At 58.0% G+C, this 6,395-nt stretch overlaps 1 long non-coding RNA gene across 2 annotated transcripts; it reads right to left on the bottom strand.

Moving 5' to 3' along the window:
- Positions 1 to 1,931: 1,931 nt before the first annotated feature.
- LOC139828609 (uncharacterized) lies at positions 1,932 to 6,044 on the bottom strand. 2 transcript variants are annotated; one of them, XR_011740416.1, is made up of 4 exons: positions 5,778 to 6,044; positions 4,029 to 4,222; positions 3,248 to 3,359; positions 1,932 to 2,004 (listed from the first exon to the last, which is right to left on the bottom strand). It is a non-coding gene; the product is annotated as an uncharacterized lncRNA (long non-coding RNA). The 2 variants fall into 2 exon arrangements; XR_011740415.1 differs by lacking the exon at positions 1,932 to 2,004 and having other exon boundaries at positions 2,990 to 3,359.
- Positions 6,045 to 6,395: the final 351 nt, after the last annotated feature.

Genomic DNA, 6,395 nt, shown 5'->3' with positions numbered 1-6,395 from the left:
GGCAGGGCAAGGGGAAGGAGAGGCCAAAATGAGCGCTCCGCAGCCTCCCCTCCCTCGCCTCGACCCCCGTTTCCCCGTTAACTCCCGGTGCCCGCCCCGAGACACCACGGACGCGCTTGCCAGGGAGGCAGCTGTTCAAACAGGATTGAGTCGGTGCGCTCTGATTGGCTGCTTTTCACCCCAGCGCGCCGTCCTCCTATTGGATGCTCCTTCCCGCGCTCCGCGCCCAGGTGCCCGCCACAGGGTCAGACCTGACTGAGGACTGCGCAATTTGGGCATGCGCAGTACTGAGGCCTCAACGCCCGCCCCTCTGGCAATCTGATTGGCTGCCTGCGCACATCAATTGCCATTCTCCCCGCCTATCACCGCTCCGCCCCTCCAGCCCTCCCGAGCGATCTGATTGGCCCGCTCTGCATCCTCACTCGCCTTCTCGCCACCCTGCCGGGACCCCCACGCCCTTTGCCCGCGCGGCTTCCAACAGCCGCCTTTAAAAGGAAACAACAAACCGCGCTCCTTTGCTTGACACTGAGGAAAGAAGCCGGATCGACAATGTTAGTGGTAGCAATATTTACATCTTTAAACGTTCTAAGGAGCCACCGAGGGAGGGATGTCGTTTTTACACAAATGGGGACGGACACTGACACACAGATACCTGGCCGCGAGCCCTGCGGGGCGAACAGCGCCTCTGCCCCCGGCCGTGCGCTGCAGTACCCGAGTTTCGCCACAGGGCGGCAGCACTGAGGCGCGCTGCGGCACGGCATTGGGGCGCCCGGGTGCAGCACCGCGCTTTGCGCACAGCCTTTCCTTCCTTGTCCAATTTATACAATGGCCTCTGCTCACAAGATTTCATCAAGGTTGCTCTATTCACATTATCACCAGGTGGTTCCTCAATCTCTTTCCTGTGACCTAAAATACACCCGAACGGGCTCTTTTTCAGAATACCGCTACTACGCCATCCTCCCATTACGCGTCACACGGAACGACACGGCTCATCTTGTAACAAATACGAGCAAATAACTATTAACACCTACAGCAGTACTCCACAGATAATACTCAAACCTACCCACGACACACCGCCCTCACAAGTTGTACTCCAAGTTTATCCCACCGTCTCCAAAACAAAACAATTCCGGTACCCAGCTCAAATCTCTCTAACACTCAGCACCGCAATTAGGACACTCTGCAACACAGATGGCTCCACAACGCTCACACTCCTTGCAAGTTAAAGCCACAGCAGCTCCTGCTGTAGTTTTCGGTGTTCAAGTGCATAGTCAGAACCAAGGCACATCCAAGAATTAAACCCAACTACGGTACACTTCACGGCTACATACAGAGCCAGCTTTGCACCACAACGGAGCACGGGAACAACCAACACCAAAAGCTGGCCGCACAAACAACTCCACAGCAACTACTGTATACCTCTAAGGTGCTCGCAACCCCGTCCACGCTATCCTGCCGAAATTCCGTACCACGACTTACGGACAGTTCGCGAGCACGTGACCGGTCCCAAATTTCAGAGAAGAAACACTTCTCACCAGAGGTCCTCGTCCGTCCCCGCGGCGATCCGACCGAGACGAGGAGTCTCTCCAGAGACATCCCCGGGGTGCGCCAAGAGAGTCCTCGGCTCCACGGGCCCTGCGGCCGGACGGAGCGGGTCCTCCGGCTGGCTCACCGCCTGAAACGGGGAAAGAAACGGGACGGCAGAGTCAGCAGCACTGCTAAGCCTCGTTCTTTATTTCATTTGACGATGTTAGTTATAATTGTTTAGTTTCTCGCTGACAATACATCTGTTAATTATTAGTCAAATATAAACTAAGCTCTCAGCTTCTAAACAACGTGTTACTTAACCTTCCATCTCCCTCTTGTCGTGCAGACGGATCTAAAAGGTGAAAAATATCCCCTCATCGTGCAGGCGGTCAGAAAGCATTTACCTCATGTCAACTGGTTAATGACGGGTACACCTTCTATAACTTCATCGCAGTATACGTTAACTTGGCAGCTTCTCTTCAAAAGCGAGAAGAGAGAAAAGGGACAGGGCTCTGAAAAAACAAGGCAGAGATCAAAGCAGCGGGGGGGACAGAGGAAAAGAGGCCGGAAGAGCACCAGGAACAGGGCACAGAAAGAAACAAATCGGCGCGGCGGCAGCGGCGCGGAGACGGAGGAAAAAAACCCGGCACGGTCAACGGGACAGAGAGGAACGCGACCACGGGCAGGGAGCGGGACACGGGGACACGGCGAGGAACCACGGGACGCGGAGAGATACCAAAAAGTCGGCAAAAAAGGCTCTCTAACGCTGTTCTGAAAGTGTTAAACGGCGGGCAATTTCAATACAGCGCACCGCACGCTCAGAGGATGGACCCTGTATTTGAGCGTACGTGTGATTCACGCTTCTTGGTATTCTTTACATACACCTATTGTATATTCATTTGCTTCTACCGCTTAGTTAGTGCATTAAACAGAAGTTCTTTCCATAACCCCACCCTTCGCTGGCAGTCCATCTCTGGTATGCCAGTGTCCATCAAGGGTCTCCAGCGGTCCCCGGTGCCCCTGCAGCCCGGTGCCCCCTGCCCCGGTGTCGGCTCCTCGACCTCATGTCTTGAGCACGCCCGCTGTCATTTTGTGCTGCTACTCACGTAGCTCCTTCTCCATTTAGTGGAACGTCCCATTTTCCCAGCCTGCGAGCCAAGGACATCCCGCTTTGCCCCACCTCCAGTCCCTACAGAGCTAGTGTTTCTCTGTTAGGTTTCTGTTCCGTTAGGCCTGGTCTTGCTGCCTTATGCCAAGGGCTTTCTACAAGATTTTTGTTCCTCCTATCAACGGGAAGCAAGAGAGAGGGCAACAGGCAAAAACGATGGCAGAGCGAGAGACCGCGGGGAACACAGGGGCTTGGAGGAAGAAAGAGAGGAATGAGGAGCCCTGCGGAGAGACGGAGGACAGGAAAAAAGAAAATAAAAAGTGAGAAAAAAAAACGGGGCGGCACAAAGGCTCAGAACGTGAACGAGGACGGGAACAGTGCCGTACGGAATGAAGAAAGCCGGCAACGCCGAGCACGACAAAGGCACAGAGAGAGAGACGGCGAAGGGAGGGAGGAAGGAAAGAGACAGAGCAGCACATACAGACACAGAGAGGAAACTAATGGCAGGGAAAAGAACGGGCCAGAGAAAGCGTGGGGAAAAAGGAGACGGAGGGGCAGGGAGGCACCAGGACACACAAGCCGGGGACGAGGCCCCGAGGGCCAGGGACTCACAGCGGCTCTCGCTTTCGGTGGCTGCCAGGAGGCTTCTAACAGCTCAGACGCTCCCGTCTCCTTCTCTCCTCCCTTCCTCTCCGGTAACTCGGGGCGCTCGGCCGTCCTCAGCCTAGGAGAACACGGTGGGGTGTCAGGGCTCCTACGAGACGAGGCTTCGGGGACATGGAGCCTCGCTGGCTCGCTCGCCAGGCAGCCGTCCCGCTCCAGGATACGCGCACGGACCCTGCCGCGCACGTTGGCCCCCGGCCCGCCGCACGCCGCGCAGAGGGAGCCTTCGCCACCCGGAGAGAGGGGCTCGCTCTCTCGCCCGCCGCAGGAAGCGGACGTTGGGCCGACGGCCCCGCATTTCTTCCTCTTTACCTCTCCCCAACCTCTCTGGCTCCAGCAGCAGCAGCCCCCGCCCACGCACGGGACGTGCTCCCCTGTCCCTTCTCCCGCCACGCTGCCAGACGAGCCTCGCCAGCCCGAGGCGGGCGCAGCCAACGGCATCCCCCGGGCTGGGAGCGAACGGCCACATCCTCAGCGCGGCCTCTGGGAGAGGGAGAGAAGAAGCAGCGGCCGTTAGCACCGTAGCTCACCCCTGCCCCAGCCTGCTCCTTCCGCAGGGGCCACCGGAGAGGTGCCGAGGGCCGGCTTGCCGCCTTCACGACGGGGCTTGGGAGCGGCCCAGGAACACGGGACGGGCTCGCAGGAGCTGCCGCAGCTGGGAGCGGCTGCACGGGGCGAGCGGGGCCGCGGGAGGAGGCTCGGTGGGAGCTCTGGCGAGCTGGGGACGCACCCGGCATCTGCCCCCGGCCGGCTGTCGCCTCCTGCTCCTCTGCCACACGCTGGGGACGGAGGACGGCGCCGCGTCTCCCACCTGGGCGCTGCTCCCCAGGTTCCATTCCCCGCCTGGGCTGGGGGGTCTGCTGAGCATCGGGCGTTCACAGCTCCCCCTCAGAAACACAGAAATTCCAAATTAGAGTTCAGCCTCTGAAAAAAATAGAGCAGGAGAAAGCAGAGGAATTAGTCAGAAGAAGGGACAGGAGAGCAGCTGAGCTAACGGAGGATTCGAGGGAAACGGGCCACCCCAAAACACAAGGCATCCTCAAAAAACCAGAGCAACTGCAGCAACGCCAGACAGCATTAAGACAAACTGACACCGTTTAGGACACGCTCAGCATAAAAGCAAACACATCCACCGGTGCAGGAAAGCATCTCGCCCCTTCCCCACAGCACCGCCACAGGACACAGCCCTGTGAGGCCACGGGACGGGCTCGTACTGAAACGGAGAAATAAGCTTGACAGCAGAGTCAATTACACCGTTAAGCAGGCAATGTTTCTTTCATCTGCACTGGGGAGCTCTGGGGGTCGTCCTCTGTAAGTGCTCCCACGACTGGATGCTCTTGCATTGCTTATAATCACACAGTTGCTACATATTAATTACAATTGTTTTAAATTTTGAACATACAATATATCTAACCTAAGAAATAATTGATGAAGTTAGTTATAAATGTTTAGTTTCTCACTGACAACACATCTATTAGTTAAATATAAACTAAGCTCTCAGCTTCTAAACAATGTGTTATTAAATCTTCTGTCTCCCTCTTGTCATGCAGAAGGATCTAAAAGGTGAAAAATATCCCCTCATCGTGCAGGCGGTCAGAAAGCATTTACCCCACGTGAACCGGTTAATGAAGGGTACATCTTCTATAACTTCATCGCAGTATACATTAACTTGGTAGCTTCTCTTGAATTCCCCCCTTTTCAATATACTTGCAAACTCTTTGGCAGTATAAGTCTATGAAATATTATCCTCTCGCGTTGTGGTACAGCACAATTATTTGTTACCCACTAGCAGTACCAAACAGAACACTGTAGCGTAATGTAAGTAAAAACGACTAGCATCAAAATCAGAGTCCTAAGATCAATGCTGACAGAACTGCGAAGCCGCAGCTCCTGCCGGTTCTGGCGTTGGTTTCTGGCACTTCTGACCGCTTCGGGTCAAACGGCGCCTCTTCCCCCGGCCGTGCGCTGCAGTACCCGAGTTTCGCCACAGGGCGGCAGCACTGAGAGCGCCGCGGCAGCCCCGGGCGAGCGGTCGTGCCGCGTTTCGCGGGAACCCCGCAAAATAAACTCCAGAAAACAAACGCAACGAAACAAAAACGCACACAGAGAGCCGCGGAACGAAAGCCGCGCGTACAGGACACAGAACCCGCCGGGCCTCGCCCCGAGCTCCCGCCGAAGCGGCGCCCGACCCGCCACGCCACCGAGCCTGCCACCGCGCCTTAGCTCTGGTTTGAAACGTCTTCCCCCGACTAACGGGGGCTGCGCCGCTCCCGGAGCGACTGCTGTCCCGGAGGGACACACGGCTCCAGACCGTAAGCCTTCGGCGCACCTGCCCTCGGGGTCACACACCTCCCACCGGCTTCGCCAACTCGGCCGTAAGGGCAGGGGGGAAACTGAACCGAACGCCTCCTCACCGCGCCGGCCCATCCCACTCCCCCCGTTCCAACGGCACGGTCACCCTCGCCGCGGCCGCACTCACCTGCCGCCTCTTTCGCCGCTCCGTTCCCCTCGCACTCTCCCACCGTCCCGCCGGGCTCCGCGGGCACCGACACCCGCCGCGCCCCGGAGACCTCCGCGGCGGGAGGCCCCCTCTGCCTTTCTGTCGCCTCCTTCCTTTCTGCCGCCTCCGGGGACCTCACGAAGGGCTACCCTGAGCCGACTGCCTCCAGGTCCCCGGGTACCGGTTGCAGCAACCGCTCCACAGCCGCCCCGACCCCCGTTCCCGTTAATTCCCGGTACCCACCCCGAGACACCACGGACCCGCTCGCCAGGACCCGCGCTGATTGGCTGCTTTCCACCCCACCACGCTGTCCTCCTATTGGATGCTCCGTCCGGCGCCCAGAGGCCCGCAACGCCCGCCCCTCCGGCAAAATGATAGCCTGCCTAGGCACGTCAATCACCATTTTCTCCGCCTATCAGAGCTCGCAGTGAGGGCAGGCGCAGTAGGGAGAGAGCAGCACCCGCCCCTTTCCGCAACACGATTGGCTGCCGAAGACAAGTCAATCATCATTCTCTTGGCCCATCAGTACTCGCAGTTTGCTCATGCGCAGTACGGAGCCTCCGACACCCGCCCCTCCGGCAATCTGATTGGCGGACA

This window comes from Patagioenas fasciata, chromosome 9 (assembly GCF_037038585.1).
Source record: "Patagioenas fasciata isolate bPatFas1 chromosome 9, bPatFas1.hap1, whole genome shotgun sequence".
NCBI lineage: Eukaryota > Metazoa > Chordata > Aves > Columbiformes > Columbidae > Patagioenas > Patagioenas fasciata.
Note: the sequence above shows the minus strand (reverse complement) of the source record. Positions and strands in the feature narration are given on the sequence as shown.